We start from the raw sequence: 12,185 nt of genomic DNA on the forward strand, positions 1-12,185 counted from the left end.
TAGCCAGAGGCTCTGAGTCACCAGCTTCCGGGCAATTATCAGGATTTGAGGGATTGAGCCATTTTCCCAAAGAAAAGAGGAAAGAAAACTTAACTAGGTTTACTAAAAAGATTAAGAACTCTGAAAGAGATGCTCCTTTTCATTTCCTGCTAAAAGATTAAGAATTTTACAAGTGATGTCCCGTATCAAAATCACCCAATTTATGGTTTTATGTTGTAGCAGTGCAAGTTGACTAAGGCATCATCCCTACCAAATTTTAAGAAGTGCTCGATGTACTGTCATTGTAGAAAGAAATCAATCTAATTAACCTCAATCAATGAGAGAGTGAGAATAGCTTAATCTAAACTCACAGCAAATCTTCTCTTCGGAGACTGTTCAGAGCACATACATCCCTACTGGGAGCAGTAAACCAGATGATATTAATCCAGACCAATCTTTCTATATTTTCCTGCCCACTCCTCTCTGTCACCAAACTTCCTCTCCCACTGTTTGCTTTTTAACTGTGGTCATACCTCTCCTTTCTTCAGTTCTGGAGCCTCTCAAAAGAACCTCTTCCCTTTGCATATCAATTCCTGTTGAGATTTTTTTCAATGACATTTTTTCAAATTAATACATCTATCCTTTCATTTCATCCAAAAACATTTGTTTAGCATCAATTTATATCTCAAACACTAAAATTGCCTTCAGCTTCTTCATCCCTAAGCTTCAGTCTAAACAAAGCAGCTCACTTTATTGGTCATCCACCTAGCACAGTGCCAGACACTTACTAAGGTAGCTATTAAATGTTACTGTTTTTATTCCCTAAGACACTTTCAACGCTATTCAAATGCCTATTAAATTTGTCCATTCATTTATGCAACCAACATTTATTGCCAGTTATATGCCAGGCATTCAGAACACAAAAATGAATAATTCAACAGTTTCCAGTCCTCAAAGAGTTCAGTCTAGTTGAGGTGGCAGCTATGTACACAGCTAATTTATAATCAGAGTGGTGAGGATTTAAGGCTGCATTTGATGCAAGTCTAAATGTCCTAGCAGACATTTTTGTTGGACTGTGGGTTAAACAATCTTGTGTAGACTTTCCTGGGAAAATACTACAATTATTCATAGCATTGTTTCTAAAGGAAAATGTGTTCTGCATTCCAAACAGTCAATTTAAAATTGAATTTTTGAAACACAGCCTGTTCCTTTGGGCCTATATACTCTCTGAAGATTGCATAGTCTCAGAGTCAAGAAGCTAGTCTCCAGACCTCAGTACTATGCAACTCAGAGAAGCAGGTTGAGTCAAGCAGAAGCTTGACTAAAGGATCCTCAGTCTTAAATTTGACTGTTCAACATTTTACTATTAGGAAAAGTGCATCAAGTGAGTGATGAGAGTTTGGAACTGCTGCTATGTGAAATGAGAGAGAGAGATGCTTAGGGACGGAGAAATGGATTGCAGGGATGGTTTCAAAAAGGGTACATCTCCAGAATAAAATAGGATCCCTAAAGATATCTAAGTATACACTCCTGGATGATGAAGGTTTTTAAAACTATCTTTGCAATTCAATGACAGAGGAGGGGCTAGGAATGAAGATTTTTTAATCTGAAATTGAGCAAACTCCACTACTTGAGGAAAACTAACCTTGTTATTCCTAAACTTTGGAGGTAGCATGGGGTAGTGAAATGAGCATGAACAAATCTTTATTCCAATATTATGTAGGTTTGGGGGAAAATATTCAAGCTCTCTAACCCTTAGTTTTCTTATCTGTGAAATGTGGATAATACTTTGCTTGAAGGGTTTCCATGGAGAGGCATATCTTCACCAATATGTTTCTAACACAGACACTGTAGATACACAGGCAAAAAAGACAGTCTCAAAGACTTCCAGTCTATCTTCTTCTCGAATAACTATTATGTCAATATCTCTACTTTGACATCTCTTCTGAGTTTCAGATTCACTTTTCTAGCTTCTTGCATTCACCTTATAATTTATAAGAGAAAACATCGTTTTCTCAATATCTAGATCTCACTTTGCTCTTCTCTTTTGGGTCATTATACCATCACTCTCTCTTTCTCTAAGGCTTATAACCTCAGAATTACCACTTTGACTATTCCCCCAACAAGTTTTAGTTCCTTTTTAAAAAAACAATAACAAACCAGCTTATTACAATGCTTATGATTCCAGTTAAATGAGGTACTTAGAATAGTCAAACTCATAAAGACTAAAAGTTTAATGATGGTTGCCAGGGGCTGGTGGGAGAAGTTAATGACAAGTTATTGTTTAATGGGTATAGTTTCAGTTTTACAAGATAAAAGGAGTTATGAGGATGGATGGTGGTGATGGTTGCACAGAAGAGTGAGAAATACTATTCCACAATATGACATTTTAACAGCTAATGATATTCTGTTGACTAGTAATACCACAATCTACTTAAGTATCCTGCTATTCTTGGACGTTGAGGTTATTATTTTTTCACTATTTAAATAACACTCTAGTGAATGTGTGGTAGCAAAGGCCGAGCTAACCATTTATTCATGCATTTGTTATTTAGGTACAATGCTAAGTACAGTTCACTCACTGATATAAGAAAAATAAAAATATAGACACAGTCCTTGCTCTCATGAACTTTTATACTGTAGTTGGAGAGACTAACAAGACTGACAAATATTCACACAAATAAATACAAAATGATAACTTTGATAATTACAAGTAAAAGGAACCTGTTACTAGGGGACATAGAACAGGATTTATTTTCATTAAAGAAGTCAAAGAAAGCTTCTCTAAGGAAGTGTCAAACTGAAATATAAGGATGAGTAGAAATTAACTACTGAAAAGTGGAGAGTTCCTTCCGCCCAGTGAAGGCAAAGACCCTGGAGAAGGAGAAATATGATGATTCTGAGGAGCTGACAGAAGACCAGTGTGGCTGGAGCTGAGAGACTAGGGGGATGGTACTAGCTGAGGCAGAGAGATTGGTAGTGTCTAGGCCCAGAAGGGTCTTACAGAATATGTTAAGAATGTCTTTATCGTATGAATATCGAGAAGCCATTAAAGAGTTTAGGTTTGAGAGTGGTATCATCATTAAAAATTTGCCTGGATGGATTAACTAATTCTGTGAGAATGAGTGGTCAATGATATAGGAGGAAATCTATGAGTCTGATATCTCAAAGAAACCAAGAGAATTTTTCATGAAGGAGAAAGTAAAAAAGGAGAGAGCGATCATTCGTATTCAATGCTACTGAGAGTAGATAGCATGAAGATTTAATATCTATGACTTCCCAATGCCTATAGGATAGTCTAAATTTCTTACCTTACTCTGGTATTTGAGGCCCACGACAATTCTATCTTTCTCTACCTTTTCATCATTTTTTTCCATGACACTGCTAAAATGAGTCTTTTAGATATGGTGCCCTTTGGGTAAGGTGTCCTATTTATTTTATCTAGAACATACTGTACACTGCCTACCTATCATCTTTGGATGTATCTTCTGCCCATCACCATTTATCTAAATCTTACCTATTTCCTAGGCCCTGACCCTATTTCACTTCATCCATGAAGATTGCCGTGGTGGCCATAAAAATGTACCTCTCAGATCTCTGATTGTAATGAGCATAATTGACTAAGGGCGCCAGCTACTGCCCTCTGAAACTCATCACTGTGTTGCACCAAAACTCTGCTTCTTACAGGCTGCTTCTAGACCATGACTGAGCATGGCAGAAGTACTAAGGCAGGTCCATTCCTGGGAGATGCCAGACTCCTCTAAGAAATCCCAAACAGCCTTCCTTAGAACTGCGCTTGGGTATAAAGTGCTTCCATCCAATCTTCTTTCCTCGTTTCATTCCTTCACTCAGGGTCAGACTTGCATTGTAGTCTGATCTCTCCCCCAGCCTCCCCATTTTCTCTTACAGACTTTCCTCTAATAAATTTCTTGCATAATTAATCTTATCTTGTATCCATTTCTCAGGGCCCAGACTAACACAAGTGGTACCAGGAGTGGTCCAAGAAAATAGGCGGTAAGATAGGAATTTGGACTGGCTCATCTACTGACCATCAGGCAAAAAGGATGCCATCCTGGTTAGTAGATGGGACTTAAGTAGTTCCTGGCACAGGTAGCTCAACTGCTAAAGATTTCACCAGTGTTAACCTGGGAAAATGTCACAGTTGAAGGAAGGGAACGTTATAGCACATGTGAAGATGCAAGCATTTGAAAAACATGAAGGGAACAATGCCAATAAAGGTAGTAAAATCAGGCAGTTGCTACTAAGTTGTGCTGACTTGTAGAGAAATCATGAGAGACTGAAGGCCATTAACAAGCAGTTTTTGGTTAAGTGAGAGAGCCATAGGACATTTGGGATAGCTTACAAAAAGATCTTTATCTGGATCAGGGGAAGAGAATCCACAGCTGAATGGAAGGATGAAGACTGAATTGTTAGAGCAGCAGAGCTCCAGAGGCATTAGAATGCTCAGCTAAGGCAAGTCTAGATTGGCTATTTAAAAGCACTGAGGTACAGTAGAGAGTGAGAAGTCTATATGGATGGGGTGGCCTCCTGCAGGACACAATGTATGTATTAAATTACAGAACTCTTTATGGTGCTGTGTCCTGAATAGGAATAATACATGGCTCTGAGAGCCAAGAGATAGAAGGAGGAGTGACTCTACTTACTATCACACCCAATGCTCCACTGAGAGATTTTGTGTTTTCTGTCCCAACTCTCAATTCCGCAGGGTTAGAGGTCCTAGTCCCCAAAGAGACCACACTTTTGCCAATGGATATAGCAAGGATCCTATTGAATTACAAGATGCAGCTGTTGCCAGGGCACTTTGAAGTCTATGTCCAAGATCCAGCAGGTGAAAAGAATCACCATTCAGCAAGAGTAACTGATCCCTGATAGGCAGGAGAGCTGCTTTTGCACAATGGGGATAAGGAGGGTACACACATGGAAGCCAGGTGATCTACTTGGGTGCTTCCTGGTACTCTCCTGCTCTGCTGTAACCATGAATGGACATACGAAGCAACCCTAGTCTGAAAAAGATATGATTACCAATCATTCAGACCCTTTCAGAATAAAACTTTGAGTCACATCGCCAGGTAAGTCACCAAGACCTGCCTTGGCGATCACTGAGGGTGAGGGGATTTGAGAATGGATTGTGAAGGAGGGAGAGGATGAATACTAGATGTGGCTCTACGATCGAATGCAGCAACAGAGTTCATTCCACTAAATACCCTCTTCTGAGTTTCCTTTCAAGAAGAAAGGCCCACAGAAACCAGGGATTAACTGCTTCCCAAATCTGTGTGGAGAGGTACATCTGTATGGGCCAAAGGGTAGAGTGTGGTGGCCATGAGAATGTACCTCTCAGATCTCCAACTATAAAAAGCATAATTGACCAAAGGCCCCAGATGCTGCTCTCTGAAATCCATGGCTGTATTCATCCTGAGGCCAGGCATTCTGCAGGCTGCTCCTAGCCAATGACTGAGTATAGCAGGGAAACTGAAGCAGACCAGTTCCCGGGAGATGTGGGACTTTGTTCATTGACTCCTTGATGGTCTTGCTCAACTTTCCTTAATCTGCTCTACAGTCTAAGATTCTTCCACTGGGCCTGCCTTCCATCCTTCCCTCTCTCCTTCACTCAGGAGCAGACTTATCTTATATTCACAGTCTGAAGGCTCTCCCAGACTTCCCTGGCCCTCTGTCCATTTTCTCTCGCAGGCATTTACCCTTATAAATTTCTCAAACATTTAATCCTGTCTGGGCATCAGCTTCTTGGAGGACCTGGACTAAACACCTTCCCTAAGCCCCCAACTGTTAGTGATAACTTCCTACTTTGAACTCTTATAGCACTACCCCTACCACTCACCTGACACTTCCCAAATGCTACCTAGGAAACAAAATTTATCTTTCTATGTACACATTTTCCCAATTAGTTTAGAAGTCTTCTGGATATAGTCACCACTATATCATCCTTGACAACTTCTGTACTTCACCAAGTGCTCTACACATAGAAGGAGCTCAGTTCAGCTGTCATAGGGAAAAAAGTTGCCAGGGGTGCTGAACTGTTCAGACAATCCTGCACCTCAGGAGTAATTTTCCCCACTTACTTCAACTTTCTAGTGTACTATTTATTTCCCTATTCCCTCCCCAAATCCCCTACTCAAAATATCTCCCCATCTTATCAGAGTCCTTTAATCCTCAGTGCCCTGCATCAGTCCTCATACATTTTACCACATACATTGGCCCATTAGAGTATGACAGCTGTCAATCAAAAGTTTGTCACACCCCCTTCTGTAGCACGGAGTTTTTGCTGGAAAGTGGCTGGCCAACCAGAGACTAAATTGCCAAGCTTGCCCTTCTATCCAGGGGGAGCTGGGTTCTTTCAGAAGGACTCCTCTTCCACTTTTCTCCTCCTCATTCTCCAGTTGAATACAGAGGATTCTAGGGGTGGTGAGGCCACACGATGGAAGAAACCTGGGTCTTCAAACTACCATGTGGAGGAAAGCGGCCTGCTATGTGGAGGAACACTAACACTGGAATGTCATATGAGTGAACAATAAGTTTCTCTTATGTTAGGTCACTGAAATTTTGGGGTTTGTTTGTTACAGTTGCTAGCATTATTCTAAATGATACAGAAATCATTTGTCTTTTTCTTTTGGTTACTCACTTTATTCACTTTATTAACTCGCTTTCATTTAGAGGGAGTGTCCCATTATAGGACTCTTTATACCAGTGGGTTAGATCATTCTCATACTGGGGTTGGGGCATGTTACTTAGTCTCTGGCATTATGATGCTTTCCCACTCAAGACTCTGAATGTGGGAATAATGCAAAAATATATGACAATACAGAAACCATTCACAGTGGTCATATGGCCTTGAGAATCCAGGGGCAGTGGCAGCAAAGCATGGCAACAGTGGTCTTTAGGTCAACATACTAATCAGACTGTTCTTGTGGCATACTTGTGGCTGTGTTTCTTGCTTCTAGATTCACTTGCTTTTTGACTTTTCTCCAGCCTTCTAATAATTCCTTCATTACAATAGTTAATCTTCTTCTTTATATATCCAGAATCAGTTTTCATCTACACTATCCTTCCTATCTACACTAGACTCTCCTCCCAAACTAGAGTCAATGGGATTACCATTTATTAAGCACCTAGTGCACACTCAGCACTGTGGTGGCACTTCACATATGCTATCATACTTAACTTAATCCTTCCAACTACTCTCTACTGAGTATTTACCCCAATGACTTGAAAACCCATATCCAAAAAGATATTTGCACACCGATATTTGATACGTCCAGCAAGTGGTAAATTCTGCCACGTCCAGCGACCCTAGAAAATAATCCCGAGTGCTAACGGTGGGAGATTGAGAAAAGAAAGAAGACAGAAAACTGGGATCAGGAGGCCCACTATCCACTGATGATGCAGTAGAGAGCAATTTTATTTTTGCAAGTTGCTTTTATACAAGAGCATACATTTGTTGGCTAAACTGAGATTATCCCCACCCAACCTCCACATCCTTCTATAATCATTTACATTTCCATAGGGTAACCCCCACCCTACACACCCTGCTATAATCATTTGCATTTCAACACCCACATTGTTCTCCAATCAGTTCCTACTTCTCATTCTTAGGAGGATCTGTGGAGGTGAGGCAACCCTTGGTTGGCCTCACAGATTGCAAGGACCTTGTCAGCTTGCAACTCATTCTCCACAGATGTTCACAGCAGCATTATTCACAGTGGCCAGAACATGAAAGCAACCAAAGTGTCCTACAATAGATGATAGGCTAAAGAAGCTGTGGTACATATATACAATGGAATATTATTCAGCCATAAGAAGAGATGAAATACTGCCATTTGAGACAACCTGGATGGACCTTGAGATAATCATGCTAAGCGAAATAAGCCAGACAGAAAAAGCTGAAAATCACATGATATCACTTATATGTGGGATATAAACCTAAAAGCAACAAATGAATAGGACAAACAGAGACTCATGGTCATGGACAATAGACTAGTGGTTACCAGAAGGAATGGGGGAGGTAGACAGGGTTAAAGGGGTGAAATATGTGGTGGCAGAAAGAAATCTAACTATGGGAGATGAATACACAGTGTAAACATATATATGCCTTACTGTTAAAGTATACAGCTGAAACATATTGGATTTTGTTAACTGATGTCACCATAAAAAAAATAATTATTTTTAAAAAAGGAAAGGTAAAGGGGGTCAAAAATATGTGATGCAAAGAGATATGACTTTGGGTGGTGAACACACCATGCAATATACAGATATATTATTGAATCATACACTTGAAACCTATGTAATTTTATTAACCAACGTTACTCCAATAAATTTAATTTAAAAAAATCCTTCCAACTATTCTATAGGGTCAATATTATTATTGCTATTTACAAATGGGAAAATTGCAGCTCAAAGAGATTAACTGATTTTTCCAGTCACACTGCCTGTGAGTGTCATTTGGAATTCAGTTTTGATGGCATCAAAGCACATTTTTCATTGCCTCAGAAACCTTTCACCAATTCTTAATTACTGCAATGCTTCTTTTTAGGGCCTCTTCTAAACTGTGACTGTTTGATTCTGGAAGTGAGGGCTACACCAATATATATTTAATCTCTTCTTTCATATAAAGAGAGTTGTAAAGACAGTTCTGTTGCAGTTATTTTCTAAGCCTTCAAACAGTAGGTGTTTTTCTTTTTCTTTCTTATCCTTCCCCCGCCTCCCTTCCCCTCTTCTACCCTCCCCCGTCCCCTTCCCTCCCTTTCCTTCCCTTCCCTTCCTCCTTTCTTGGCTCTTTCTCTTTACTCTCCTCCTTTCCTCTCTCTTCATTCTTATTTCTTTCCTTCCTTCCCTTCCTTCCTTTCCTTTCCTTCCTTCCTTCCTATTCCTTCATTTTCCTTCCTTCATCCTCCTTCCCTCCCCTCCCTCCTCCCTTCCTTCTTGACAAAATAACAAACCCTGTATGATAGCAGAGACTACACTGTGGCATCACTTCATTCATCTCTCTTACTGACTTTCCCTAGACTGCACTGAGTCTGAGATGCTTCTTCCCAGCATTCTTTCCTTCTTTTTCTCATTCACTCAGGGTCACACTTGCATCAGTCATAGTATGTAATTTGGGGAGAGTTGAATGAGATGAACCAAACCCTAATTATCTTTATTACTTTGATGTTCTCAGTAAGTAAGTCTCAAATGTCAGCAACACCCTTAGGAAACTATGTTTCCCATGCTCTATGAGTAAGGCTGCTTCTAGCGATGGAGCTGAGGATCAGATAATTCCATTTTTTTTCCCCAGAGAAACTGAAGTAGGGAGAAGCAAAGTTCATTCAGTGATTGAATGCCTTCCATTATCAGGAACCACTGGGCACTAGACACATGGAAATAAAAATTGTAGAACCCTTACCCTAAACAAGCTTATAATCCCAGGGAGAGTCATATATGAATTTTTTTCCAGTTTCTGGATGTTAACCTTAAGTGCTTTAGAACAGTATGCCAAATACTTAACATCATCCATTATAACAAAAATAATTGTGAAATTAGCATAATTCATATAGCCTTTTAGAACTGTAGCAGGAATTATTTTTAAAAGAAGCAGGAGAAGCTACTAACTAAAAAAAGAAACATTTCTTAATCTAGTACCATGACATTTGTCTTAGAATTTTCTAAGCAGTTGGAAGAGGGAGGATGAGGGGAAAAAGTATTTCTTGTATTGTGGCTGCATTTTAGCTTAAATGCAACCCAGTATCCAGAAATGGAGAAAATCACTACAGCTCTTTTGGTTGAAATGGGAAAGGGCATTCTCAAGGTTGATAGAATCAGTATTGTCAGAAGGCAATACTGGAACTGTACCTGTGAGCTCAGAGACGCTTTCTTCAAATTTATATCCTTTTTTATATTTTCTACCAATCCAGGTAGTTAAACCCAGTGTATCACAGTTCTGAACACATACAATCCAAACCCATAGTGTGGTATAAGTACAAAAAGAATGGGCGTGTAATGCGGGTGGAAAAAGTGAGATCAGCAAGATCTGAACAAGTACCTTTACTGCAACATTTCAAACAGGCATGCATCGAAGCAGGGAAAAACTAAGGAACACAAAAGACTACAGTAATTTTGTGGGATGGAAAGTATGTTGAGTATTAGAAGAAAGGGAGCTAATGATACCGGGGAAAGCAAAGAGGTAAAGGGAGTGTTCTTGGAGAAAGTTAGGGATATTTAGTGGGCCAGGTGGAAAAGGTAGGAGAAAGCCTCAAGCAAAGGATTGAATTGGTGGAGGAGAGAATAGGAGGCACTTGGTAGTCTGAGGAGAAGAATTGTGCTTCACAGGGCTGAACAAGGTGGGAGACTGGGAGGTGGAAGTAGAGGAAGGGCAGGTTGCTGAGCAGAGGACTGGGGAAAAGAAGTAAGAGGTAGAAACACAAGGAACTGGTTGAGGAAGAATCATTAAGTCTCTTTTGGCTGAGAAAGACAGGGACCTTTAGGGTAGAGGGGCCAGGGCAATGGTGGAAGAAGCAACACAAATGAGTCTAGCCAGACCAACAAGTCAAAAGTGGTCTGCTGATGAGACACTTGAGTAGCACTTTCTGCAACCCAGGTAACCAGAGAAAATGTAAGCCTCCCTTACATAGACAGTCCTGATGAAAGGTAGACATTGGTAAAAGCTATAAATTAGGAAAAAAAAGCAGATGGGAGTTTAGAGAAAGAAGAGGTTGCTTATAATGAGAAATCATGAAAATGCTTTGTAGAAGAAATGGTGCTTAGGATTTGATGCATAAGATTTGGACATGCAGATGTGGGGGTGAAGAGAACAGCCAAGAACAGCAAGAATCTGCTGTGACCTAGTATAGTGTAGTGAGTTGTGTCTCCCAAAAAGATATGTCCAAGAGCTAACATCTAGTATCTGTGAATGTGACCTTATCTGGATAGTCTTGCAGTTGTAATCAAGTTAATGATCTCATCCTGGGTTTAGGGTGGGCCCTAAATCTGAAGACTGGTGTCCTAACAAGAAAAGGGAGAGGTAGATCACAGACATGGAGACAAGAAAGCCATATGAAGATGGAGGCAGAGATTGGAATTATGCTGCCAAATGTCATGGAACACTAGGAACCACCAGAAGCTGGACGAGGCAAGAAAGAATTTTCCCCTAGAGCCTTTGAAGGGAGAATGGCTCTGCCAACACTTGATTTTGGACTCCTGGCCTCCAGAACTGAGAGTAAATTTCTGTTGTTTTAAGGCACCAGTTTTGTGGTATTTTGTTACAGGAGGTCTAGGAAACTAATACACCTAGTGTAATTTCTGTGACTTCTGCCAGTAACTGTGGGCAGGCTGTGAAGAGAATCAGAGTGAGCCAAAAGAAGGGGTAACACAGGGTTGGGCCTTAGCATGGTGATCTTGATGGACATTCAAAGAGTCAAGAGAGACCAGAGTGCTAGAGTAGGCAGAGTTTAAATGGTTACACTGAGGGAATTAAAAGTTATATTGAGGGCATGGACCAGATGCAGTATGAAGAAAAGGTGTGGGAAAGGTAGGAGGAAAGGAGGTGGTAGAAGAATTGCCAAGTTCTGGCTCTTGGAAATGGAGCAACTCTTAGCGATTACAAGGCCCAGCATATGGGTGGATGACGTGGAACAAAGTTGAAAGCCCTTCATCTTGAGGAAGCGGAGGCATTCCCCTAATTGAGGCCATGGGGATATCAGCATGAAGGCTGAATGGACTCTCTGAGAATGGTAGTAGATGGCAGATGTGAGGGCTAATTTTGTGTTAACTCAACTGGTCTAAGGGATATCCAAATAGCTGGTAAACAGTACTTCTGAGTGTGTCTGTGAGGGTGTCTCTAGAAAAGATTAGCTTTTTATTCAGTCTAGGTAAAAAGGATCAGCTTTGCCAATGCAGATGGGCTTCATTCAATCTATTGAGGGCCTGAATAGAAAAGGCAGAGGAAGGCTGAATTCTCTCGTTCTGCTTGAGCTGAGGCATCCATCTTCTCCTGTCTTTGGACATCTATGCTCCTGGTTCTAAGGCATTTGGACTCAGATCCAAACTTATACCATTAACCCCTTTGCCCCACTTTATTAGACCTTTAGATTCAGACTGTATTGTACCATGGGCTTTCATGGTTCACTAGCTTGCAGACAGCAGATTATGGGACTTCTCGGCCACTATAACCATGTGAGCCAATTCCTATAATAAAT

Source organism: Pteropus medius, unplaced genomic scaffold (assembly GCF_902729225.1).
Source record: "Pteropus medius unplaced genomic scaffold, Ma_sr-lr_union100, whole genome shotgun sequence".
Classification (NCBI taxonomy): Eukaryota; Metazoa; Chordata; class Mammalia; order Chiroptera; family Pteropodidae; genus Pteropus; species Pteropus medius.